The sequence below is a fragment of the Mus caroli genome, unplaced genomic scaffold (assembly GCF_978045245.1).
Source record: "Mus caroli unplaced genomic scaffold, Mus_caroli_1 scaffold_9, whole genome shotgun sequence".
Classification (NCBI taxonomy): domain Eukaryota; kingdom Metazoa; phylum Chordata; class Mammalia; order Rodentia; family Muridae; genus Mus; species Mus caroli.
The window spans coordinates 58,741,237-58,754,674 of NW_028227264.1; the positions used below are offsets into that span (position 1 = coordinate 58,741,237).

At 51.4% G+C, this 13,438-nt stretch overlaps 1 protein-coding gene and 1 long non-coding RNA gene across 3 annotated transcripts in view; one reads left to right on the forward strand and one right to left on the reverse strand.

The window, feature by feature from the left end:
- Window positions 1-13,438, reverse strand: part of Cdh23 (cadherin related 23) — a 383,664-nt gene that overhangs the window by 268,917 nt on the left and 101,309 nt on the right. The gene's annotated exons all lie outside the window — the stretch shown is intronic.
- Window positions 5,271-11,193, forward strand: LOC110303413 (uncharacterized). Of its 2 annotated transcripts, none has more exons than XR_002378921.1 (5): window positions 5,271-5,853; window positions 6,784-7,183; window positions 7,842-8,031; window positions 10,029-10,246; window positions 10,836-11,193. It is a non-coding gene; the product is annotated as an uncharacterized LOC110303413 (long non-coding RNA). The 2 variants fall into 2 exon arrangements; XR_015048530.1 differs by having other exon boundaries at window positions 11,020-11,193.

Here is a 13,438-nt window from a genome sequence, read left to right on the forward strand (position 1 = left end):
CATTCTGCCTTGCAAGCACCTGAGAACTTTCTGGAGCAGGGCTTTCCATGGGCCAACAAGGCAAAGTCCCATCCCTATGCTAGGACACTGACTCCCCAGTCTCTGTTCCTGACATTGGTGGCCTGGCCAAGCACCTCCTGCCTCTGCAGCCCCAGTCTGTATTGGTACAGGATGGGTCTAGTGGTCTTGCTTTCAGTTATGTGATCTACCCATCTCACTCATTGGGAAAGATTCCTGGGGTGGGGAGAGCTGGGGCGGGGTAGGGTGGGGGCTGTGTTTTGTGTCATAGTTAATGTGGTAGTTTGAATGCCCCACGCCCCATCTCCATCTCCTCACATATTTGAATAGTTGGTCCCTAACTGGTGGAACTGTTTGGGAAGGATTAGGAGGTGTGGCCCTGTTGGAGGAGATGTATCACAAGCAGGGAAAGTCTTTGAGGCTTTAGAAGGCTATGCATAAGCATTCTTTCTGCCTCCTGCTTGTAGATTAGATGTAAACTCTCAGCTACTGTCCTAGTACCTGCCAGTCTGCTGCCATGCTCCCTACATGATGGACAGGGACCCAGTCTATGGAACTGTAAGCCCCCATTAAATGCTTTCTACTGTAAGTTGTCTTGGCCATGGTGTCTTAGCACAGCAATAAAAACTAACTAAGTCTGTAAGTATCTGCTGGGTTTATTGCCCATGAAGTGCAATTGGCTAGGTGTAGACTGGTGGGATCTGGACCTAGGAGGTATCCCAAGAACATTTGTGTCCTCTGAGAACAGAAGAGGAAGGTAGAGCCAAGTGTGGGAGTGGGGCGCATCTGCCATCTCAGCACTTGGGAGTTTAAGCAGGAGGATTCCTGTGAGTTTGGAACCCGCCTTGGTTCCAGAGTTCATTTTAGGCCACCTTGTACTCACCTTGTCTCAAAAGGAGAGTAAAGGTCAGTGAGATGGACCAATGGACAAAGCTACTTGCCCACCTGAGTTCAATCCCTGGAATCCTCATGGTGCAAGGAGAGAAACTGTTCCCACAATTTGTCCTTTGACCGCCTCCTGGGTGCCCACAACCACCCACCAACCCCCTCGAAATTAAATAAATAATAAGTGCAGAAAAGTGTTTTGAAAGCAGGGGCTGTGGGAGTCTATGCTGAATGATCTCTAGTGTTCCCTGGCTGGCAGCAGGGAACGGACCACTTGTAGGAGGTGTGTGGTACTTGGGCACACATAGCATGCCGTCTATGAGTCAGGCAGTACCAGGCAACTGTACAGCAAGATGTGATCTCACCCAAAAAAAGGCAGGATAAGCTGAGGAGCTCGTGAGTGACAGACAGTGAGCCAGCACATGGGGACAACAGGTAGCACTTGCTGGCCTCCAGAGTTAGCCCTTCTGGTCTGAAAGCTCCAGTCCTCAGAGCAAGAAGACCTTAGGGCTGAGGATGCAAAGCCAGGTCCTCTGAGTCTCCTCCTAGAACCTGGGACCCACAGTGACCTCAGGACTCTTTAGTGCAATAACCAGGCTCTGCCTTCAAGATTTAGAAACCTTAGGGTTAGCTTACAGTTAAACTCAGCTCACAGGTGCCACCTAGTCTCCACCACCCCTGGTCTGCCATCCAGTTTCCCCAAGAAAGGCTTGTCATTGCCCCAGTTAGATTCCTCTCTGTGGTCATTATGATCCCTGAGCTCAGCTGCTCTGGTCACAGGCAGTGTCTGTCCTCGGCAGCCACCTCGGTGGGGAGTTGGCAGGAGAGTTTCCTTGAGAGGCAGCTACTGGGAGCAGGCTCAACAATTAGAGCTCTCTTGCCCAAGGGCTTCTGGGAAGGGATGCTGCTGTGAAGGAGGGAGTCTGACCAGTTTACCCCCTCTGACTCCCCAGAGGAGCCTTAGCACTCCCTCCTGCCTTCCTAGTGGCGTCTGTCTTTGGCTGTGGGTGTGTCCACTCTCAGGAAAAGGTCCTCCTTCTTTCTGAGAGCAGCTTACTTGGAAGTCTCCCTAGGAATTAGGGAATATTTAAGAACCAAATTTGGGGAAGGATGAGAAAATGGAATACTCTCCCCCCTCTTTGCCTCTGAACCTCACACTCAGAGGCTGGGACATTCAGGAAAATCTTGGGGGCTGGCTTTGAAGTACCGAGCTGATGTGGAATCAATATAAGAAAAAAATGCAGTGATTTCCTGCCTGCACAGGAAGTATCACTTTGAGTATTATGAGCCAGGAAGAGGACCAGGGCATTGGGCGATGTACCTCCTCTATCCTCATCTCTCCAACTCTACTCATCCTAGCTTTGTCCCTCAGAAAGGAGGGTGATCCCTTCCCACTGTCCCCAGAGGCAGAGATAATGGATACAGATGGATTACTTTAAGTGGATCAAGTGGGCCAGTATGTATGGCAACGACCATGAGTAACCGAATTTAGAAAAAAAAAATTCTTACATTTACATTTAATTTGTGTGTGTGTGTGTGTGTGTGTGTGTGTGTGTGTGTGTGTGTGTATGTTTTCATACAAATGTGCACACGTGGAGGTCAGAGATAACTTGTAAGCATTGGCTTTTTACTGTGCTGTGTGGGACCTGGGGATCAAACAAGCTTGCTGGAAAGTACCATCATCTGTTAAAATTTGGCTACGTCAAGATAACTCTTATTTGCCTATGTCTTATGATGAAGGGTAAATGGGCATTTAGAATGGAAGAAAATACAGTGATTTTGGAGATGCATTGGTACTGGTGGAGTGGAGCATGTGGAAGCCCCTTAACACAAGGTTCAGAGTCCTGAATGGGAGATGCTGAGGTTAGGACCCCTAAAGAGGAGGACCAGGAATTACTTAGCAAGAGGATGGAGGTGAAGGACAAGGGTCCCCATAGCAGGGCTCCCAGGGCCTCTTTGTTCTTTATAAGCTAGTCACAAGAGGGTAAGCTGTGGACACATGTGTGCTGGATGCTAATGGACCCAAGGGGAAATTCTACCCAGTGATAACATTGCGGGCTGCTGACGGACAGATTCGGCTGGCCAGTGGCGTACCAAGAGAAGGAAAGCATACTCCCTCCTCCCTCACCTCAAACTCATGAGCCTCCTGCTACTGTTTACGTCATAGCTGGGATTACAGGCAGGGGTCATCATGGCCAAGCTAGGAAGAAGAATCTCAGAATGGGGAGATGTCTGAGTGGGTCTGGGGACCTCAGAGAGCCAAGACTTGTCACAGCTATGGGTTGAGATGAGGTACTATTTTGTCATGCACAGTTAGGGACATGACAGTTTTCCCTGTGGCCCCAGGCAGCCCCACATCATCTCTGGGCCTCTGCTTCTGTCAATGCATGGTGGGAAGTGGACACATCTTTCTCCAAGGGGGTCAAGGAATAAAAAGTCTTGAAAGTGCTGGGCTCAGCTCCAGACCCATAGGATACGTCTGGTAAACAGCAATTGTATGTGCTACTCTGTTCTCTGGGGTAGTGGTCAGAAAGAAAGGGATAATGAGCTGTTACGACAGAAGAAGGAAGTGACCGGGGCCCTGTACACTGTTGTCATCAAAGAGCAAGCATCATCCCTATTGCACCTGACAGAGTGGCCCGAGGGAAAGAACGACTTGGGGCTGGGTCAGGGGTGTGATGTGAACTCAAAGCCTGCCCTGCACTATGGCAATGGCTCTGCCTGCTGAGAGATCCTGCCAACCCTGTGGTTCTAGTAGAGGAAGGGAGCCCCAAGCTCAGCTGGGATACTCAGCATGGTCAAAGGAGCCGGGCCTCTCCATCCTCACTGGGCCTGGCATTGTGCCAGGCGAGCTGCGTTCACAGAAAGCCTGGTCGGCAGAGATAAGCACCAAGTCCCAGCCTAGGCCAGTTCCTTGCTTCTGAGGGAGCTCATATTAATGGGCGCCTCTCACTTCAGCCTTGTGATAATTAATATCCCAGCAGGGAGAAAGTCCAAGTGTATATGTGGCTGTGTGGCTGAGGGATGCGGCTGAAGAGGTGGAGCATGTTGTTCATTAGGGATCTTCCCTCCCCTCAGCAGGAGCTCTCAGCCCTCTGTCCTTGTGTCTGAAGCTCAGCTCTAAGAGTTGGGAGTGAGCAATGGGCAGGAGAGTGCTGAACAGTTGGGCTTGCCAGCTTTCGTCTCTTATAGCCCTGACTAGCTTCAGACTCTGTAGACAATGGCGTTGTTGAACTTCCCAGCTTACTGCCTCCACCTCTCCCAGGGGCCGAGATTACAGGAGGATGCCACCATACCTGGTTTGTGTGATGCTGAAGTTACTGAACTCAAGGCTTCGTGTATGCTAGGCAAGCACTCCACCAAGTGAGTCCCACCCTTACCCAGAAACAATCCAGGCAGAGAAACACAAAGCATTTTGGTCTCTTCCTTGACATTCTGCCTGAAGATGGGAGGTTGGGCGGTGGATGTGGGTGCCTCTGTGCTCAGACTCAGTTTACCCAGTGGGTCCCAGGAGGCGCAGTTTCAAGCCAAGTATCACGACTATGACTATACTTCACTAGCTCACACCTCCTTGTTCAGTGTGCTATCTGCACAACCACATGGGGACATCTCGCTCAGAACAGGCTCCGGTCACACTGAGTGGCTCCCTCACGGATGGGCCCTACGCTGACTATTTAGGTCACTCTCGCTCAGCCCATGGCCTTAATGGCTTCTTAAATTCTTAGTCCTCAGAGTGAGATCGGAAGACCGGAAGCTTTGGCATCCTGAGAGCTTAGAAGCCAGACAAAATCAGAGGCTGTATTTTAACGAACGGGTGCCTAGGTTGACTCATAGGTATGTAACCGTGTACTTGGCTTAGTAAACACTAAGGCATCTAGACCTTAGAGGAAGTGGGGTACAATCTGGGGGAGATCCAGAAAGCAGAGAGAGAGAGAGAGAGAGAGCAAGAGAGAGAGAGCGAGCCCAGTAGGGTCAAGAGGGGCAGGCTCCATGGTAGTACACTCACTTAAAATCTGACAGTGAGAGGCTGGGGTATGGGTCAGAAGGAGAGCATTTACCCAGAATCCACCAGGGATGGTTAGGGTATGGCTCACAGTAGAGAGCCTGTGTAAGGGTGAGGGGCTGAGGGCTTGGCTCAGCAGCACAGTGCTTGCCTACAACTTAGCCCTATAGGACTCTGGGACTATGACTCAGCAATAGGGCACTTGCTTAACATTCCAGAAGCTCTGGGTTCATTCTCCTCAACAGAAAGACAGCAGTGGGGGAGGGGGAGGTGAGATGGGGACGGAGGGAGGGAGGGAGGGAGGGAGGGAGGGAGGGAGGGAGGGAGGGAGGGAGGGAGGGAGGGAGGATATGTGAGAGGGAGGGATAGTCCTATGAGAAACTGAAGTGGTGAGGAGATGAGGGACACAGCCAGAGTCCAGCCTCCCAGGATCTATCACCGGGGACCCTCTGTCTGTACCAGCCCACGGGGACCCTGGCTGTCTGCTCCTAGTGAGGAGAGGCCCAGCCTGACAGTCCCCAAATCCCAGAATCAAGGCCCTCCTTGCTCACAGCTCTGTTTCTGCCTGGGACTTTGGTCAGGATCCCCAGGCTGCTGGGGAGGCCCGGCACCTCAATCACGCCTATCGCTCTGGCTGCAGGAAGAGAATAGCTTTCAGCTCAATTACCCTCACATTGCAATATCATAACGCTCCAATGAGGCTTTTTAACCAAAAACAAAAAAGCCGTGTCTGCTGCAGGACGGCTGCGAGGCCAGCCGTGCAGAAGGGATGGACCTGCCCGGCTGAGGGCCCCTACCAGGCCCCATGGATTACAGTACCGGGGGTGCTTGTTCTGAGCACCAGGTAAAGCCAGAGTATCCTGGAGTCTGGAACCTAAATTCACCAACATGTGTCCTGCGCAAGTTCACTGGCCACTGGGACATGACTGACCCATGACCTTTGTTAGGTAAGAACACTATAATCCAAGTCCCAAGAGGCCCCATAGGGTGGCACAGTTCATAATGTCTGTCCCTATCTGAATGCCGGGTGCTATTTCCTCCTGGGTGTGGGAGTGTTATCCAGACGCCTTGCCCTGGCATTGGCCACTCAGGACCAGGGAACTCAGTCCCTAAGTCTGCTGTCATTTTGGGCCCACTGACCTCTCTGCTCCTTATTGCCATAGCCAAAGAAAGCTACTACCCTACTTTTTAGATAGGTAAACATAGGTCCAACACGATAAAAAGCACACAGAAAAACCCTCCATTACTACAGAGAGTCATCAGCAAGATTGTCTCCTTTACTCTTTAGGGGTCCTCCTCATTACGTCTTAGACACCATGACCAGAGCAACTCTTAAAAAGGAAAGCACTTAGTCAGGGCTGGCTCACAGTTGCAAAGGTTCAGTCCAGTATCATCATGGCAGGGAACATGGCCACAGGCGTGATACTGGAGCAGTAGCTGAAAGCTACATCCAGATCACAGGTCATAGGGAGAGAGAGAACTGGGTCTCTCTAAACCCCCTAAACCCACCCCTAGTGACACATGTCCTCCAACAAGGCCACACCTCCAAGCCTTCTAAAACAGTGCCACTCCCTGGTGACTAAGCATTCAAACGCAGAGCCCATAGGAGGGCCATTTTTACTCAAACCACCACAAAGGTCGTATAAGGATCCCCAAGCCCGCCTCAGCTTCTAGAGTACTCCCTGTAGCCAGGCAAGGCCTGTGCTTGAGTGTTTTGTACAGACAGGAACCTTTGGAAGGTTTGTGACTGTCCCCATTCTAAGATGAGAAAGATCAGGGCCAGCAAAGCTAAATTGTTGGCTTGGTGGCTCAGGCCAGACTTCACAGTAAGACCTGTACCAATTTGGGTGTTGTATTCTCCTCTGTCTCTTTCATAGGACACATTTCCAAATCTTACTGGTCGGGGAAGAACCGGGTCCATCTGAACACTGTGCTCGTGACGGGGGAAAAAAGACTGGGTGTCCTGGCTGCAAGCCACACAGATTCCATGAATCCTCAGAAAGGCACACAGTCCTCACATGTCTCAGACACATCCTACCATAGAGGCCTCGGACTAGCTGTGTTCGAAGGAGGAGGCCAGCCAGCCACTTTTCCAATCAGCCGAGACTCATCCGCCTGGCCAGCACACTGCTAATGGCCTTGCTGGCCACGTCCCCTCCCTCTGTCCTCTTACCCTCCTGCTGGCTGCAGCTGATTTGTTCATGATTTAACGCTCTGGGGCGCTGACCCATGAGAGAGACACTGGGACAGAAGGAGGCAGGGAGGACACCCGGAGAGGTGTGTGCAAGCGTGCGCGCTGGCATAGGCAGAGCAGTCTCTCCAGGAACACATTCCTAGGCAGGCTCTCTGGGGCTGGGGGAGGCATCGAGCACCCCAGTCCTGGAGGAAAGGCTCTAAGGGGGGCTTGGGGGAACCCTAACTCCTAAACCCTGGCTATGCCTGCAGGTTCTTGGGAACCCCGGGCATGGTTCCCTGGTGTGGTGTGAGTCCCATGCCACTGCCCAGGCCTGTGACCCACAAGAAGCAGTAAGTGGCTCTAGAGCCCAGGTCTGCTGTGTGATATAAGTAGCTAACTTGGTCTCTCTAGAGGCGGTCCTTAGTTTAGATGTGGGAACAACCCTAAGCCTATTGCTATGACCCGGATGTTGACTCTCTCGAAGAGGTCTACACAATGAAGATGCAATTCCCAGGCTGGTGCTACTGGCTAGTGGTGGGTCCATAGGTTTTTGGAGGTGTGCTTTCAAAGAGGTTTGGGGGAACCTAGTCTGTCTTCTGTCCATCCCAGGTTCTCCATACAATAGTTTCTTCTCACCAATGGCACCCACCAATGTGCCATGAGTTGGTGTAGATCAGAGGCAACCCTTGTCAAATCTGAGGTGTGCCAGGTAGTCACTGGGCCCAATGCTATCAGCACAATAAACTCTGTACTTCATAGGGGCATTGCCAGGCCCTTTGTTGTAAGAACCTGAAGCTGACGGATACCCCCATGTCATCAGCTGGCTGTGGCAGGGACATAAACAGATGAAGAACATCATTGCTACAATTATTCAACCTTCCCTATACCCAGGACTCCTAGACTTGGTCCTTACAGATTGTTAGACAGACTTATTATTTTCAACCCACTGGTAAGTCCTAATATGCTATGTGTGAGAACAGAGGCTGGCTAAAGTCTAGAGGTGATGGTGAGTGGGCCCTGCTCCTATTTCCTCAAAGAGAGGGGTTCTGTGGGTGGCAGCCATTCCATCTTTGGGGAACCCAGCAGGAAGGGGGCCCTATTCCTGTAGGAGGGGGCCCTGTGCTCAGCAGGAAACATTCCTATGCCCTCAGGAAGGAGGTTCTGTGATCAGGAGGGGCCCTGTATCTGTTGCCCAACAATGTCTGTACTGCCCCGAGGCTGTTACAGGTGGCACCAATCTCCTAAGCTCAGGTCCAGCTGCTGAACCCATCTCTGCCACTAGGAGGAAGACATGCTTGGGCTCAGCCCCTACAGGGGGGACAAGGGCAGGGGAGCCAAGTCAAAGTGGCATGGAGTTGGGCTAGCACTGGACTGATGATCTGCCCACCTTGCCCCTCTCTCAACAACCTGAGAGTTAAACTCCAAGTGGTGGCTTCTTGGTCCCAAGATCCTAGGTCTCAATTTCTGTTTTAAAGAGCATCATTGAGGGTAAGGATGAAGCCTACTAGAGTCTTCAAGGGGCCGTGGGCTACAGTCACCCATCTTCCTTCCTTCCTTCCTTCCTTCCTTCCTTCCTTCCTTCCTTCCTTCCTTCCTTCCTTCCTTCCTTCCTTCCTTCCTTCCCTTCCCTTCCTCCCTCCCGCTCTCCCTCCCTGTCTGCCTGCCTTCTTACTACCTTGCCTTCAGAGCAGACCTCTGTACTGAATACCTATGAATGCAGTAACAAATTATTCCATATTTAGTGACCTAAAGCAGAGCACAGATTTATCATCTTTGAGTTCTAGAGTTCTAGACTCGGAGGGAGTCTGGCTGGCCTAAAATCATCCCGTGGGCAGGGTGTTCAGAGGGTCTCAAGAGGATCTCGGTCCCACCTTTCTGGTGTCTGGTATGTGTATATTCCACAGCTCCTGGCTGTGTCCATCCTTTTATATGTTTTTTATGTTTTTAATTAAGGTACAAGGTATTAGGTATCACTATGGTATTTTGACACTTCCATCTTTAAGCTAGACACGCACACACACACACACACACACACACACACACACACACACACACCTTCTCTGAGCATCCCCTGAAAACCACACAGGGCCATCCCATCAACAAAGCCCTGTGGCCAGCTGAGGTAACAAGGTAGAAGTCATCATTTTGCCTACAGCATCTTTAAATGATGCTTGCTCTTTTGAATGAGGTGTCCTCCCCTTGACCAACTTGGCCAGTTCTGAACTCAGAGGAAACCAGGCAGAACTCTAAAAGCTTAGAGGACAGAGCACACCAGGGTCAAATTCATATTCATTCTTTCTTTCTCTCTCTCTCTCTCTCTCTCTCTCTCTCTCTCTCTCTCTCTCTCTCTCTCTCTCTCTCTCTCTCTCTTTCCCTCTCATGTGTGTGAGGCGCTATACCACTGTGCTCCATCTCCAGCTGGAAGAGACAGGCTGCTGCCCATCCCAGGAATTCCAGCAACCCGTATGGATGGGGAATGAGCCCCACTACCCGCCTCTGCCCTGCACCAGGGGCCCCCTGCACCAGCCTGTGCCTGGCAACAGCCATCAGGCTCTTGGAGGCCCCACACTTGAGGATTTATTTCCTCAGCCCCCGGCACCGCCCGGGTCGCCCGCGGCCCGTTGGAAATGTCTGTAATCACGGCACACTTTAAACATTACTTCCACACCATTTAGAGTCTTCCGCCTCAGTGACTGCTGACGCATGGCCTCCATCTCCATTTTCAGGGCTGTGGTTGGTACAATTCTTTTGGGGTGTGCTAGCCCCTGGGTGTGGAAGACCTGATGGTTGCGGGGGGGCGGGGGGAGGGAGGTGAGGCCCAAGACAATGTGTTACAAGAATTAATTCCTCTGTCCTCCACCTGCCCCAGCCCTGACCAGCAAAGAAAAAAAAAATCCATTCCAACCTCTAAGAAACCTTTAAAGATTTTTGTGTTTTCTCATGCAGGCCAGAGATTGGGCTGCTGATACGAACGGCAACTTGGAAGGAGGCAGAAGATGCTGGAACACAATAAGAGTCGCCTCAAAGAATCCTCCCCCTCCCCTTCCACCTCCTGACTCAGGGCTGTTCCCTGGAGACAGCAAAACCCTACTACTGACCCCAAACCCTGAGTGGATGCTGCACGGGCAAGATGCAGGCAGACTCATTTTGGCGCAGCAAAAACAGTGAGAGCTAGTGTTAGCTGTGTGACCTTGGACAAGTTGCATGCCTTCTCTGGGCTTCCCTAACTATATCACTGGGAATCCACCTTTCACACTAATTTTAAGAACTGCTTTGAGGCTTTTTTTTTCTTTTCCCCCTTTCTCCTCCACTCCATCAGTTTCCTACCCAGCTTAAGGACCTTCAGAGGTCTCCTAAGCTGGAGAAAGGGTGTCTAGGCCCTTCTGGACAGGCATTTCTCATGTCCCCTTTTTTTTTTTTTTTTTTTTTTTTTTGCCTACTGGGCTCACAGACAGCAAACATTCCAGGGGAGAGCTGCTGATGCTGTAGCCAGCATTCAAGCTTCACCCCTGTTCTGGGGACTCCTAATATAGTGCTCCTCCCCATCGTGGGGAGTGTCCTCCCAAGAGAGGCTTGGTTGTCTGTCTTCAGGAGCTTAGGCAATACTAAAAAGAAAGCCTGACAGAGAAGCCCCGGATGTCATGGTACACACTTTTGGTTTCAGTACTGGGAAGGCTGAGGCGGGCAGATTTTGAGTCTGAGGCCACGCTGGGACATAAAGACCCTATCTAAAACCAAACAAAACCCTAATAGGTACACGTACAAAGGCATGAGTGGGAGACAGCACAGTGCACCCCAGAAATAGACATCAAGGTCACCTGAGAAGAGGGAAGGAGTTGGAAGAACTGTGAGGTCCTGGCCAGGCCTGTTTCCTGAATATTTGCTTACCGGAGTGTGGTAAGCACTCCGGCAGGTGAAAGAGTTGTCACCTCTCCAGGTGCCGGAGAAAGAAGTTGTCACCTCTCCCGGGAGCTGCTTCAGTAACACACTGGCACAGAGCACACCAGTGAGTGACCTGTGCCACTCCCACGAGGCTTCACATCCCACATCTTCCCAACACTCATCCCGACTACATAGGCCCTGTTTCTGTTGCTATAACCAAATAGCTGAGGGTGGGAATGTTATAAAGAAAAAAAAAAAGTCATTCGGGCTCAGAGTTCTGGCCAGAGATCAAAAGCCTACTTGTGGCAGTGGTCTTTTGGGGCTAAGCACGCATGTCTATGTACATGAGAGCATGCATGAACATCTCCTCTACCGTCCTCTTCCCAAGAAGCCCCAAGGACTCAATCCTGGCTCCACCCTGTCAACTCACAGAAGCTTACTACCTCCCGAGTCCCCTTTCAAATGTCACAGGCGCCGAGGGTCCCCTCTGGTTCTCTCATAGTAGAGATTACACTTCAAATGTCAACTTTGGGGAGGTAGCCCTGTATGAGGTACAGACGCAGGACGAAGAGCCCTATATGACAGACTGATGGCAAGAGCTCCGGAAAAGCAATATGGCCATGAGTGAGGTGAGGTCTTCACCCCTTCCTGCTCAGGAGGTGTCTCCCTGACTTGCTGAGGGAGCCCGCCTGAGTTTATGGACAGGAGGCTATGAGAGGCAGGCCTGCCTGCTGGCATGAACCTGAGCCACCCAATGGGAAGGCTGGGCCAGGGTCAGGCTGGAAACTGGGGTTGGGGCAATGGGAAAGCACCCCAAGATTAGATCAAGAGAAGGATCTGGAGATGGATGCTCTTGGATACTGCTAAAGGCAAGAGATGGCTGAGTTCAGCATCTCTGGCGGCTCCATTCTAGGGAGGGAGCATAGGTTTGGACAAAAGGTTGTCAGAGGACATGCTGCCCACCTGGAGACTGTCTCTTGGACAGGGCACACATGAGCAGAGGCTGTGCATTGGGGAAATGACCACACAGTCTGGAAGGACAACCACAGCCATGTTCTCCCACCTCACCCCAGCCTGCAGGCTTATGCTAACACAGCTCTCTGAGACCTGGTGGTATTGTAAAGGCAGGACTGCAGCTGGACTACCGCTCAGGACTAGACAGAGAAGCGGCAGCTACAAGGGTCTCTGTGCCATCCCCCTTTCTTTGGGCCAAGCCTCAGAGAGGGAACTGGCCCGAGTCTGTGCCCTCTCCAACAAGGACGTGACCTGGCCTGGAGTCTCCTCAGTCCCTGTCTTGGGGAGGAGGGTTGTCAATGGATGCTGGAGAGAGCAGGCAGGGACTATTCTATTGTACCTAGTGATTATGCCAGGGGCGATATCTCCCTGCGGCATTATCTCATCTGGAGAGAGGAGCGGGCTTTTTAATAGACGGACAGGCAGCTTCCACTTAAGGTTATTATAAAGAGAAAAAGCCCAGTCCCTCCCACTTCTAGCAAGCACCACAAAGTTACAAAGTAATTAGAGGCTGCTGGGGAATCAGAGAAATTACACTAATTCCGCCTGCAGAAAGCCTGCCAGAGTGCTGTCCCCTCCCGGTAGGAAACAAGGAGGGTCAGGCAACTGGCAAAACCATCAAAACAGCCCATTGTGCTGAGGGGCTCAGTGTCAAGGGGGCTGTGGGCCTGTCCCCAAGCTGTTTTGACAATACTTGTTAGGATAAGTGGAAGCCAACGGCTGAGATGAAGTCCCCGCACCCTGGGGGACAGGCAGAACGTGGCTCACTGGAAGTTCATCACGTATACCTGTACCTGCACCCTGCACCTCCATATAGCTTCTACCCCAACTCCAGCATCTATGGGCATCACCACCCTGTCTTGGCTGGGGACACAGAGCAGACCTCTGGCCCAGGAATGAATGGCTTCAGGCACATGTCCTCTATGCTGAATTCCCAAGACTATTCTTTGACTAGCTCCGTCCCCAGAGCTTTATCCTTGACGAAATGGCCTTGAACAAGACTTTGACACTCTGAGGGAGTACTGACAACCTACAGAATGTGTGGATAGGCTGTCAACCCTTAGGGACAGGAGTCTATAGGAACACAGGGCATCCCTGTTACTTCTCTGTAGGCATGGCTAACTTTTCCCATCTCCCTTTGGTAAGGTTTTATGTTTACATATGTGTATGTGTGCCCATTTGATCATGTGCCATGTATGTGCAGGTACCTAAAGAGACCAGAAGAGGGTGTTAAGATCACCTGAAGCTGGAGCTATAGGCAGTTGTGAGCTGCCTGACATGGGTGCTGGGAATCAAACCACTGTCTGAACCACTGAGCTTTAGGAATCAAACCACTGTCTACCAGCCCCTGAGCTTTAGTGTTTTAAAACTGTGTTATTTATTTAATGGGGATGGGTATACGTTTGTCATGGTGTGCACGGGGGTAGTCAGACAGCAACTTTTAGAGGTTGGTTCTCTCC